This window comes from Notamacropus eugenii, chromosome 1 (genome assembly GCF_028372415.1).
Source record: "Notamacropus eugenii isolate mMacEug1 chromosome 1, mMacEug1.pri_v2, whole genome shotgun sequence".
In the NCBI taxonomy this organism is placed as follows: Eukaryota; Metazoa; Chordata; class Mammalia; order Diprotodontia; family Macropodidae; genus Notamacropus; species Notamacropus eugenii.
This window is the reverse complement of record NC_092872.1, coordinates 211,769,904-211,784,150: the sequence shown is the minus strand read 5'-3', so window position 1 is coordinate 211,784,150 and position 14,247 is coordinate 211,769,904. Positions and strand designations below refer to the sequence as shown.

Below are 14,247 nucleotides of genomic sequence, written 5' to 3'. Positions count from 1 at the left end.
CAAAAGTATTGGGGCAAGAAGCCTGAGAAATGTTGGGAGGGGACAGCTTGTAATCTAGTTTTATTGAAGCCAAAGGGAGCAGTTAGAAATCAGGCTGGAAAAGTACATTTGGTCAAAGTCATGGAAGGCTTTGAATGCCAGGAAAGAGAATGAGTACAATATGTGTACAGTGAGAAGGCACTATAATCAGCAGAAGAGGGATGGTCTTTTATATACTTTTGGAAGGTAGGAAGCAGATCTCATAAGAGGGTGGCACATGGCTAAATCCACTGGCAACTGGAGTTGCGTCAATGTCTGGGATCAATGACAGGCTTCAAGGGGAAATTTTGTAAGACAGTAGAGAAAAAGAGGAACACTTCCATCTGAGCCAGGCTCTCACCAACACATGCCTGTTTTCCTGAAAGACAAATGAAGATGACAAGCATAGACTTGAAAGTCTCTTAGGACACTGTTTCAAGGCATCCCCATACCTGCTAGAACTTTAGCTAACAATAATAATATAGCTCTTTATCACTTACAAGTCCATTCACACACACTATCTCATTCCTTAGAATAACCTTGCAATGTAGGTGCTGTCATTATTCCCATTTTGTAGATGAGGAAACTGAAGTTGATTGAGGAGAGTGGTTTGTTGAAGGTCACAGAGCTAGTACATGCCAAAGGCAGGATCTGAACTCAGGTCTCCTTGACTCCAAATCCAACATTTTGAAAGGCACAGTGAATCTAGCTCTGGGTCTGGAGTCAGGAAGACCTGAGTTCAAAAGCTATCTCAGACATTTACTAACTGTGTGACCCTGGGCATGTCACTTAACCTTTGTCAGCCTCAGTTTCCTTACCTGTTGAATGAGAATAATAGTAGCACTCAGGTACGAGGGTTGTTGTGAGGATAAAATGAGTATGTGTAAATCTGAAAGTGCTATTTAAATATTAGTTATTAGTATAAATTATTGTTATTATTATTGTTATATACCACACAGAGCTGCATTCCATACCATTGACCCTGGAGTAAGGATTAAGTGCATTCCTTCTTCTCTAGCCCAAGGACACCCATTGCTACATCTAGGTTTTGCTTGTAGGCAACTAAACCCTTCTGTTAACTCAGTGCCTGGCTGCCAATGAACATTTGAGTCCCTTCCAGTTAATTTCCCTAAATTCGGCTCTTGTTTGCCAGAGTCAAGCCTGGGACTTTAAACTCAGAGGAAAGATTTCACTGCCCCAGGGAAAGCAGGAAGCTACTGGTTACAGCTTCACAAACCAGGCATATGGCCACTGCTTGTGCCTTTAGTGGGGAAAGGTCACAAGAACTGTAATGAACTCTTCCTTGGTCACCTACAGTCACACTTTTGGGCAGGAAATACACTCCTGAGACCTGCTTCTGGCCAATCCAAGCTATCTGTCTCTTATCAGCCCTCCTCCCTTCTAATCCCGATTATAACCCAGTAGGAAATTGCCCTTAAAAAAATACAGGTCAGATTAGGCAACTGCCTCTTAACCTCCATCTCTACCACTTCAGCCGAAGTCCTGGGCTCTCAGATACTTCTGCAAATTTTGCCCCCTTCCCAATATTGGAACCTCCCCAACTGGCTGCTCCAAAAAAGTGAATACAGAAATGGTAGAGCTTAAACTGAAATACTGTCTCCCTTCAATTTTCATTTTATATTTGCTTCAGATTTAATTTCCAATTAATAAAATTTTGTCTTTTAAGCTTTTTTCTTTTTACTACTAATAACAAGAGATAACATTTTATATAGTGCTTATATATGTGTGTGTGTGTGTGTGTGTGTGTGTGTGTGTGTGTATGTGTGTGAGGTACTGTGCTAAGCACTTTACAACTATTATCTGATTTGATATTCACAACTTTGAGAAGTAGGTGCTGCTATTTCCTCTCCTTCAGAGATGAGAAAACTGAGGCAAAGGTTGAGTGATTTTCCCAGGGTCAAACAGCAAGTAAACTTATGAGATCAAATTTGAACTCACATTTTCTTAGTGCTCTATGCACTGCACCACCTTGCTACAGTAAGATACCAGGAAGATAGTGAGGCATCATCATCCTCCCTTGTGGGCTTGGCCTTGCCTACAAAGACCCTCACTGAACCAAAGGGAATAGATGGTGGCTTATGACTGGGAATTGGCTGTGGTCATTGGGAAGATCATAGACCAGCCCTTTCTTGCTGGTAGTTATGTTGTTATCAATAGATTCATTCCAGAATGGGAATTCAAAGGACAAGGACAAGGTCTGTTGCTCATCCTCCATTCCAATGGAAGACTATAACAATGCAGGTATCCAGGAAGAGGGCTCCAGGCAGGGCCCCTGGATACTCCAAAGAGCAATGAGTAAGACACTGGATAAGGTCAGAGTCTTAGTGGCAGAGGTAGAAAAGTAGAGTGCTAGTGTGGATTCATAGAATGCCCTTCAGACTCATCTGTCAGAGTCAAGAGTCACTGTGAAGTTCTAACCCTAAAAATTCTGTGAAGTTCTAGATCCTAAGAATCACTGTGATATTCAAAAGACACTAAGACAGGACTATGGGTGAGTAACACCTGACGGCACCTGAGCAATGGGCCATCTTCCTCAGCTTACTAAGGTACCATCGTGTGCCCCACAGGCAAAAATGCTTAGAAAACTGTGCCTGAAAGAAACTCCTGGCTGAGAAATCCTCACAGGGCAATTTTCAGTCCTTTGGTGACGTTGATGATGAATCTGGAGGGAAGACATAGTGGTCACTGGTCTTAGCTCTTCCCTTCTTTTAGAGAAACTGGGGCAACTGCCCAAAGTCCCATTGATGTGTTTAAGCAGAGACTAGAGGAGCTTTTATCTGGGGTACAGGTTTAACTAGATGACCTTTGTGCTATTCTCCCATGATTCTCTAATCTTCTAGGAGGGAGGGTAGTTGCTGGTGTGGAGCTTTAATTAAAAATGATTTCACTAGGGACAAAAATAATTGGGAGCGTGGCAGTGGTGGTACACAGGACACCTCAACCATGAGTTCAGGTGTGGCAACTGTGTGAGCAATCCAGCCCTCATCCCCAAAGTGGTTGATGGGGAAGACAGGTCCAGTAAAGGGAGGTCACATCAATGAGACTGCATAGATGATAGCTGCTGGGACATCAGAGAACTGCAATGAAAGGCATTAAGACTGTGGTTGCTTCAGGGAGGAAATGTGTCATTCTTCCCTCACTGTAAGGAAAAGCCCCATTCCCTTGGTGCTAGTTATGGCTCCCTTCTTTTATTGTATTCAGCCAATGACACACTTCTTACCTTGGGGATGAGGTATTGTCTGAACTGAATGTCTTCTGTTACGGCGTGAGGCACGCTGGCAGGGACAAGGTCAATGAATCTCTGTATTTCATGGATCACAGCATTGGTATAAGGCATATTGTTTCTGTCTTTCATGCAGGGACTTGGTTTTGGCCAATCACTCTGTCAATTTCTTCATGGATTTTTTCTGTCACAAGAGGAATAAGAATTCATGTACAAAGTGGGGAGAACAATAGGACATCTTCCCCAGATTCTCTGATCTCTCACCTAGACTTACACAGGAAATAAAATGCTACTGATTTTACCCCTTAATGAGAAAATTAAGAGTTACATTTCAGTCTTTTGGATCAGTCAAGGGTCCATGGGAAATCCCCTGTCCCTCAGAACTCAGTCCTCAAGTTGTCCTTAGAGAAATACAGGATAAACTGCATTGGATAAGAAAGTAATAAGGCCAGAGTCAGTGGATTCAAGTGGTTTCTTCACACAGCTGGGTGAGTATCCAAGAACTGGAATGTCCTAGTGCTTTCTAAACCATGGTGACCTGGCCTCACTGAATTATTCAGTTATACAGAGTTCTGTGTGGAGGTGGGATTTTAACCCAGCCAGAGTAAACCTGGGATTCCTTGCCTTGATGCTCCTCCTTATCTCACTTAAGATAGAAAACAAGGGCTAAATATTCTTATTATGTACCTATATTAAGCTTCATGGATACCTTTGTTTTAACATCACAGTCACTTTCAGATATATTGTTATACTGCCACCTAGGGAGTTTTCCTTTGAAACAGGAATAATTTAAGCCAAACCAAATGCATATGCAGCATTACACCCTAGTGAAAGAAGAAGGTGCATTTCTTCATTACTTCTCCAGGGGTGAAATTGGTTATTACAATTCCACAGCATTTAGTCTCATTTCAGCGTTCTTTTCAATTCTTTTGTTGCACACCAGTAGAATGCCTGAGATAAGGGTTGCATATATTAGAAATGAGTGGTCTGACCTTCCAATAAAATATGTAACCTACATGAAGAAGTCGAGGAAGACCTAAATAAGTAGAGAAAAATTCAGGTTCTTGGATAAATCAGTTCAATATAATAAAACCAATGATACTCCTGAAACAATCAGAGATTTAATGTGCTACTCTTTTTAAAAAATGAGTTTCTTTGTAGAACTGTTCATATAGTATTCCCAGTAATGTTCACACTAGTTGTGAAACTATACTTTCAGGCTCACTCTTGCCAGTTCTTGATTTTTCAGATCTACTTAAAAAAGAGGCCCTTCCCAGGTTAAGCTCATCACCTTATTATCTTATCATCTTATCACTATGTTGCTAATTCAAGCCTGGACTGCACTATCTCCCCCATCAACCTCCTCTGGGTATGATTAGAGGACTTGGGGATGTGGCACAAACTCCTCCCAATGCCTTCCTTTATGAAGAGTAGAAACTGGACTTTTGGCTAACCCCAGTCTGTATTTGTTGCCCTTCCTGGTTTATTCAGCTCCCCACTGGTGTTTCTCCATCCCACTCCCCTTTTCTACCTTCTTTTGTTTATTGTCTCTTCCTATTAGAATGTAAGCTCCTTGAGGTCAAGGACTGTATTTCTGTTTATTAACTGTATACCCAGTGCCTGGTACTTAGCAGGCAATTAATAAATGCTTATTGGATTGGATACATGTCTTCCCATGTCTCTCTGAATTACTCATACTCAATAGTTTCTCATCGCATAATTGCATTCATAGACTACAATTTGCCTACTCATTCCTCAATTCACGAACACCAAGCAAGATTTTCCTTTTTTTAAATGAATGGTATGAAAGCTCAATTGTTATGTCATAAATCTCTCTTTAATTTGATCAGTATTTATCTTTACAGGGAAGCCATTTCCTAAGAAGCCAAAACATTTATTTAAAGTAAGTCTAACTTTTTATAGGTTGCTTTTGGACTAAGCATGACCCCATTGTATGTGAGCTGACTGTATTTTTCATATGTTGTAAGTTTGATTGGTCATCCATTATTTATTCTTCTGTTTGAGGGGAAGTATGATAAATGGAGAAAACATTATTTTTCTTTTCTAGAATTGGAATTTGGCTTTGAGTTCTACCACTTATTAGAAGTGCAACTTTGGGCAAGTCACCGAACCTCATCTATAAAATGGAGATAACTGTCGCATTGGCCTTACAACATTGTGGGGTTGTCCTAATGTTTATGAAAAAAACCATTATTGTTTAAAAGAGGCCCTATTTGTAAAAACATAATTATTAACTAACTGGTAATTAACTTATTTATCTACACATTTGTCTCAATTCATTAACACACATTTAGCTTTCTGATGCTGAAAGGAATAAGTAGATGTAATAAATCTATCAATCCCTTTGAATACGTATGCATGCATGCATGCACGCATGTATACATGTATGTTTATATACACACCATCAATCTATACAAATATATAAACACATACAAGTATGCATGCACACAAGCACACACTTATGATGTGTGTATGTATGTACACATACATGTACACGTATGCATATGATAGGTATATATATGTATATAGGTACATAATATTTACAGCAAAATAAGTACAAGGCAGCTGAGTGGTACAGTGAATAGAACGCTATACTTGTAATTAGGAAGACCTGAGTTCAAGTTCTTTCTCAGACTCTTAATAGCAGTATAACCCTAGCAAGTCATTTAATCTCACAGCCTCAGTTTCTTCATCTGTAAAATAATGACAGCATCTACCTCACAGGGATCAATATATGTAGAAAGAAAGTATATGTAAAAAGAGAAAATATACATAAAGTACTTTTCAAATCCTAAAGTTCTATGTGTTAGCTATCATCATCATCATCATCATTAGTGCATAGGTCACCTAGGAGGTATTGGGAAGGTGTTGGTGCTACAAAGTTGAGGAAGATAAGGAGGAAACATGGTAAACAAGTATGTAGCTTCTGCTACTTTTGAGACAGAGAAGCTATCAATACAAAATATTGTTATTATTCAGTTGGGTCTGACCCTTTGTGACCCCACTTAAGACTTTTTGGCAAAGATATTGGTGGTTTGCCATTTCCTTCTCCTGGTAAAGTGACTTGCCCAGAGTCACACAGCTAGTAAGTATCTGAGGCCAGATTTGAACTCAAGTCTTCCTGACTCCAGGGCCTGTACTCTATCTGCTGCACCACCTAGCTGCCCAATACAAAGTGGGCTACAGTTAAAAACAAGTATACACTCAATAAAGTATTGAAAAGATATTTGTCAAGTTGTGTTGTAAGGTGGGTGCTCTCATGTCTTGGTTGGTAGGCTTTCTTTCTTTTAGTCCTATTTCTGAAGGCAATAGTTCTTGGCTGAAGTCATCTAGAGCATCACTTCACCTGTCTTTGGAGGTGCACTCAACATTGGATTGGTTGGGATTTAAGAGACCACTGGCTGAATGACTCCACCAAGGGCCATGCAGGCTATAGAGCTGTCTTGTAGTTTTTTCTCCAGGCCATGACAACACCCAATTGGTTCTTTTAAAGTTGTGGTTTACCCACTGGTTGACACAGTTCATCCTTTAGGAAGATGTCTATGAATGCAATTTTGACAAGTCTGCTAACCAAATTCCTGGAGGCAAGTTGGGAATAATTAAGTGAGCATAGAGCAAATTTTTTGAGTGGAATTTCCCCATCACCCAAAATGAATATGTGAATGTTAATAAGCACCACAGCAATATAAGTGCTAATTATATTGGAAATAGGTAGTGTTACCTATCCAATAAAACAAGTAATCTATGTAATGGGGATGGGTGTGTGTGCTGAGGATATTGATGCAAATTCTAGCAGAGTCATAATGACAGATAATTAAAGTAGTTAGGAGAGAGCTTGGAGCGTGCAGCCATTCAGTAACTGCTCTGGTCTGCTAACCCCACCAGTGGTTAGAAGAAGCCATTTTGATTGACTGCATAGTGGGATCAGAGGGTACCTTTCAGAAGGCACTAGTCACAAATGTCTCATCTGTTCTGTTTCACTCCTGGGTCAAGGTGAATCTCTCTGACTCATTTGCTGTGATGTCTGGTGAGGAATAATGCTGTAAGGGGAGAGACCTTAGGTCTTCTACCAATTGAGTCCATGTGGCTCTGGGATCTTTGCCAGCTTCTAAATTTTCTATTTTCTCCTTTAGGTGAAGGGACTGGAGAGTGGGCACTTTTGTGTCTAGGCACCTGAGACTCCTGACAAACCAGTGTCCTGGTACTTGGGTTTTATAGCCAGCTCAGAATCAATGTCCTGAAGACAAAGGAATGACTTTTAGGAGTGACCTTTGCGATCCAGCTTAGTGGTAGCTGACATGAGGACTCATTTGATAGTCATGCCACATCTGGACATGAATGGATATGGATATGGATATATCTGGACATGAGTAGGACAAACATTACGTAGGAATTGATATATGTTTGAGCCTACTTCCCCAGAGACCAACCAAGATGGGACAAAGGAACGTACATCCCCATGAGCTGGGCAGAAATATTTGTACCTTTGTCCTTGATATATGTTTTAAGCATTATCCTTTTGTAAAAGCTAATGTTAAGTGGAACTTCTGTGCTAGTCCTTAATGGCGAACAGTGAGGGGAATACAATCAGTGGGGGTCCCAGACAATGACAATAGAGAAGAAACCCCTCCAAACCTCTCCAGGTATCCTATACCCCTGAGGGACAGGTGTAGCTAGCCAGACCCTGGGAAAGTGGTCGAGAAAGCACATTTGATATACATACGTGAAGATAATTATTGTACCACCTTGATAGAACTTGAGAAAAATCTAATTAAGAGAAGGAAAATTCAATGATGCTGGATAGGCCAGATCAACACAATAAAAATTATGGTATCCTTAAACTAATTCATAGATTGAATGCACCAATCATAAAAATAGCAATGGATTTCTTCATAGAACTAGACAAACCATAATGAAATTTTTGTCAAAAACAAATGAACAGGAATGCTGTTTTAATGAGAAAAAAGTGGATGAAAGAAGAATTACCTTTACTTATTTTAAAATGTATCAAGGAGTTCTAATTAAAACTATGGGCTACTAACCAAAAAAGAGAAAAATAGACCAGCAGAAAGAAGTAGAAATCCCAGAAATAGAACCAAGTCATAATCAAGTCCAGTATTTGAAACCCGTAGACAATAAATCCTGGGGAAATGATTCATTATTTAATAAATGTTGAGAAAACTGGCTAGCAATACGGTGGACAAAGAGTTTGGATCCTTATGCCATATATGACGGTAAAACAAATTACATCTGGGTCATAAAGTTAAACATAAGAAAATTAACTATTGAAGTTAATAGACAACAGAATGAAATATTTCCATTTTGGAGAGTAGATATATTTTGACCATGAAATAAAAGAAATTATTAATGCTAGACCAGATTTGTCTAACGAAAAATTGTTAAAGTACTACAGAAGGGGCAACTTGGTGGCACAGTGGACAGAGCCCTGGCCCTGGAGTCCTGAGTTTAAATCCAGCCTCGGATACTTGACACAGCTCTGTACCTTCTCATCTCCTTACATAAAAAAGAGTTCATGGATTAGTGTTTTATAGTTTGCAATGTGCTGGGATGGATAGTAAGGTGATGAACTCAAAAACACAATAACTAATATTAAATACATTATATATGAGTAGAAATTTTCCAAGTGGAGTCTCAGTAAGGCTGGCCATGAGTCCCTTTCTTCCTAACTTTTATTCTGAATTTCATTCTGCATTTAATCTGTCGGTTTACCTGTTATCTGGAGGTACTTCAACAAAAGCAAAAGGTGTGTCTCAGAGTGGTGCTGGTGGTCTCTGTCCCAGCACCAAAGAGATCAAGAGTGGTTTGGATTAAATTTTCAGTGGTAAACTCAGACTGTGGGTTTTGTTTTTCCTGGGAATAACTTGACACAATTAGTTGATAGAAACATTAACTGGGTTAGATCTGAGTTATACAATCCAGAATGGAGAAGGGTGATGGCAAATATCTTGTGAATTTGGCTAATTCAGACACTGTAGACCCTCCCCTTTCCCCTTCAAATATTTAGAGAAAAAATTAGGTAAATAGTATTGAGTAACTTATTAAGTTTGGAATAAAATAACATTTTTTGGTGCTGTATCCAAGGCACTCTAAAGTACTTCATCTTACTTGATCCTCAATCAAATCTAGTAAGAGGGACAGCATCATGTTATAGTTCATGGAGAGCTGCTGTCCTTAGAGTCAGGAAGACCTGGGTCCAATCCCAGATACACACTATCTAGGGTACACTTGGCAAATCACTTTATCTCTCAGGGCATGAGGCAGCTATTTAAGTGAACAGTGCTCAGAAGGGGCCAATGGTAGGAATAAGAGCTGTAAATAAATAAATGTGCTCCTGAAGACATCTGGATAGTACAGTGAATAGAGCCCTGGAGTCAGGAAGACAAGTTTATATTTGGCCTCAAATACTTTCTAGCTGTGTGACCCTAGGCAAGTCACTTAACCTCTGTTGGCCTCAGTTTCCTTGTATGTAAAATGAGGATAACGGTAGCACTTTCCTCCCAGAGCTGTTGTGAGGATCAAATGATATGATCATTTTAAGGTGCTTAGCACAGTGTCTGGCACAGAGTGTGAGTTATATAAATGTTAGTCATTATTATTTATTATCATTGCCCCTGAGTCATCCTTGACCATATCTTAGGAGGTCACATGACAAGAGCTTGGCTGAAGATGTACCAGATACAGAGGCAGGAGAGATGGGTTCTGGTCCCTGAGCTGACACTAATTTTAGATCTGTTTTTCCTTCTGCAATTTGGAGACATTGTTCTCTAAAGTCCTTTCCAGCTCTAGTAGTCTATGGGTCTATTGAATTTGGGCTCCCTTAGATTTCATGTCAGCACAGCCTCAATTTCAGTTAAAAGTGAATGAGTCTTCTACTGTGACCTTGGACAGTCCCCTCCTCTGTGTCTTCATTTCCTCTTGTAAAATGAAGGGATTGTGCTAGACGATGTTGTCAAAATATTAGGAGACACCCTTTTCTCCAGATCTGAGGCCCAGCAAGCAAGTTGTGTCCTGAACTTAGCATAACAACAATCCCTTGCTCTCACCCCCTGGATGATCTCAGCCACAGCAAAATCCCACAATTTTTTCATATAATTATTATATTGCTTTGATTAGCACCAGACATTCTCAGAGTTCAGACAAGCACTTGTTGTGTCCATGTTCTGGTCATGAAGCACTTTTATGACCTTTCCTTTGGTTTCCAGAGGATGGCTAAGATAGAGAGGTTTATAGCAGTATGGTACAAAGTATGATGCCCCCACACAACCATCTATCACAGTGAAAGGTAAGATTCAGGTTAAGAAATATTTTAGTTTTAAGAATTTTTTTGTTATGAAGCATTTATGGTACTATAGATTTCATGCGTTATGAAAAACAGACATTGTCCAAGGTCAATGTGTGTGTGTGTGTGTGTGTGTGTGTGTGTGTGTGTGTGTGTGTGTGTGTGAAGATATTAGGACAAAAAGTTCACAAAATTCTAGGGAATTATTAGTGAGAAAAAATGTTTTGCATGTAATTTGTGTACTGAATTTTACAGATTATTTTATGGTTATGTGTTAGGAAAAGTGTATAATATCAGAATTAATGTTTTGTTATCAAGAATTGTATGCAGAAAAGTGTATTTTCAGCAAATCTCTAGCAAAAGATAACAGTTTTTGGTAATTATGGGAACCTAATCCCTTATTCCCTATAAGTTCAATGCATTAATATTCACATTTTTTACTTTTGTTCCATCTTCTAGGAACATTACCCCCACAAAATTTGAGAAATGGCTATACACAAATGCACATATGGCTACAGATAGATGATATATAGATGGATAAAGATACAGATTGTCGTTGTTCTTGTTCAGTCATGTCCGACTCTGACACTGTTTAGGGTTTTGTTGGCAAAGATATTGTAGGAGTTCACCATTTCCTTCTCCAGATCATTCTACAGATGAGGAAACTGAGGCAAACAGGGTGAAATGACTTGTCCAGGATCACACAGCTACTAAATGTCTGAGACCAGATTTGAACTCAGGAAAATGAGTCTTCTTGACTCTGTATTCTATCTATTCTGCAACCTACCTGCCCACAGATAGATAGATATAGATACAAGTATACACACACATATATATACATACAAGTATTTTTATATATACACATGTGTGTATATATGTATACATATGTATACATATATACATATGTATGTATGTATGTAAGTATATCACCCCAAGGGGATATTTTTATGTGTGTGTATATCTCACCAAGTGCAAAGGAAACCCTGACCTTAGCACCTAATTAGCAATAGTAATTAATTAGAACAGGGCCACCACATGTCATGCTTTCTTTCTCTGAGAGTAGCTTCTTCAACAATGGCCTGGTGGTGTCCCTGGAGCTGGTGTCTTGAGGTCTGTTCCTCTGCCAACAGCTGAAGGTATATTTGGTATTGCAGTTGGTAGCACTGACCTTGGGGGCAAAAATGCCCAATTACAGCTCTGATAAGGAGGGATTCTGATTCCAAATCTATCACAGAATCTGTCACAATTGCCAGTATCCTCTTCCACCTACCCTGTATGTATCTTTTACAAACCTGACTATCAACATGTGTCCCTCCATTTTAATGTAAACTCCTTACAGGCAGGGACTGATTTTTACTTTTTTTTTATTCCCTCAGTGCAAACATTTAGCACTTTATAATACTAGTTGACTCATTTCTCTAAAGGTTATTTAAGGTAGATCATGTCAAGGAGTCTGTGAACTTAAATGGGGAAAAATACAGTTTTATTTTCACTAGACTGTAACTGAAATTTAGTATTTCAGTTATTTAAAAACATTGGTAGAACGGGTCCACATACTTTGTCAGGCTGCTAAAGGGGTTCATAGCACAAAAAAAGGTTAAGAATCTGTATTTTAGATTTAAGAAATACTCATTTGTTCTCATTTGTGCATGCATATAAGTACCAATGGGAAGAACACCCCACACTCCCTCCCCAGGAGCCAGATGACCTAAGACAATTGAACTGCTGACTTGCTACTTCCACCCCACCTGCTCCATTTTCATCAGGAAACAGTCAATGAAGTCTCCAGGGTCATTGGCCTCTAGGGTTTCTTGACATTCCTTCACTCTCTCCAAAACAAAGTCATTCAAGTCATGAAAGTTTTTGATTAATTTATGATGAATTTCTGGGAGATAATGGACTAGAGATGAGAAAGAATTGTAGACCTGAAAAAGGAGAAGAATCTCATAACTTTTTTGGGGGGGACTGGATAGCAAGATAAATCTTTTCTCTTGGATACAAGTAGTATTCAGAAGGGGAAACTGACTGGGTAGGCAGAAATCACTGGGACAATGTGTGGGAGAGTAAAATGGTAACCTCTCTTTTTACTTCCTGCAAAATAATTTTAGATCCCACCCTCTGTCTCTACGGCTTCCTTTACTGGAATACAGTACTTATATAGAATACTTAAATAATAAAATACCTGAATACTTTTACTGGATAGAGCATTGGACTTGGAATCAGGATGAACTGGGTTCTAAACATGACCTCAAACACATTAGCTGTGGAACCCAATCAAGTCACCTTCTGTCACCCTCAGTTTTCTCAAATATAAAATGGAGACGAGAATATTGGCCTCACCTGTATCAATGGAGAACTGAGAATCCTGATGCTTTCATTTAAAAGCTCCATTAAGAATAGAAATTTCTAATCTTGATATTTAAAATGTTTCTGGAAAACAACTGAGCAAATTACATTGCAGGGAGTTAACCCAAGGGTGATAGTGGGATAGTGGGATCACAAGGCAGTCCTAAAGAATGGGAAAGATTGAGGAACTGTTAGTGGACTGAAGATCTGAGGACTGAGGACTGAGAAGAAACAATCAGAGAAGTAGGAGGGGATAATGAGGAGGAAAGGAGAGAAGGAGAGAGGCAGAGAGAAAGAAAGAGAGAGAGAGAGAGAGAGAGAGAGAGAGAGAGAGAATCAGAAAGACCCAGAGAAAAGAAAGTGTACAGGAAGAAAGCAAAAAGGTCAAGAAGGATGAGATTTAAGAAAAACTATTGTTACTATTGTCCGTTTCACTGGTGTCTGACTCTTCATGACCCCATTTGGGATTTTTTTGGCAATGATACTGGAGTGGTTTGCCATTTCCTTCTTCAGCTCATTTTACAGATGAGACAACTGAGGCAAATAAGGTCAAGTGACTTGACCAGGGTCACAGGAAGAGATATCTTCTAACTCCAGGCCCAACACTCTATCCACTGTACCATCTAGCTCCCCAAGATAGGTATAAGCTTTTGTATTTTCTTTAAGTGACTTCAAATGAAGGAAAGTTATTTTCCCAGGGAATTTGTTAAGGAGAAGATGAAAGGTAACAGAGCTGATGCACTCATCTACTAGGTTTTTGACAATTTGTAGGTAGTTTTCTTAGATCATGAGCCAATGTGATTCAGTGAAAAGAGAGCTGTGTTTGGAGGAGGCTCTGGACTGAAAATCTGCTTATTTACTACTTGTGTGACCTTAGGTAATTTTTTTTGGACTCAGTTCCTCACCTGTTAAATGAGAAGATTGCAAAAGATGACCATTGTGCTTCTTTCCAGTATTAAATCTATGATCATAAAAACCACACCCTCCCTTCTTTGTACTGTACACAATTAAAGGGACGAAGAGTCACAGAATCATAGATTAGTTTTAGCTGGAGGGACCTTAAGACTGTCTAGCCCAACCCACTTATAGTGCAGATGAGATAATTGAGATTTAGAGGTTAATTGATTTATGATCATGAAGTTCATAAGTAGCAGAGCTACTTATGAATCCTAGTCTTTTGATTCCACAGTATTCTTCTACTTCATTACATTCCTAAGGAACACAGCAGAAATACAATGCTTCTTGTTGGGGCAGAAGTGGGAATGAGGGAAGTGATCCATAATTAGAGAACAATATAGCTAGAAGGAAGCTTCCAATT

General features: G+C 39.3%; 1 pseudogene; it reads right to left on the bottom strand.

Annotated features, from left to right (window-relative positions):
- Window positions 1-287: 287 nt before the first annotated feature.
- LOC140511980 (cytochrome P450 2C9-like) lies at window positions 288-13,070 on the bottom strand (annotated as a pseudogene).
- Window positions 13,071-14,247: the final 1,177 nt, after the last annotated feature.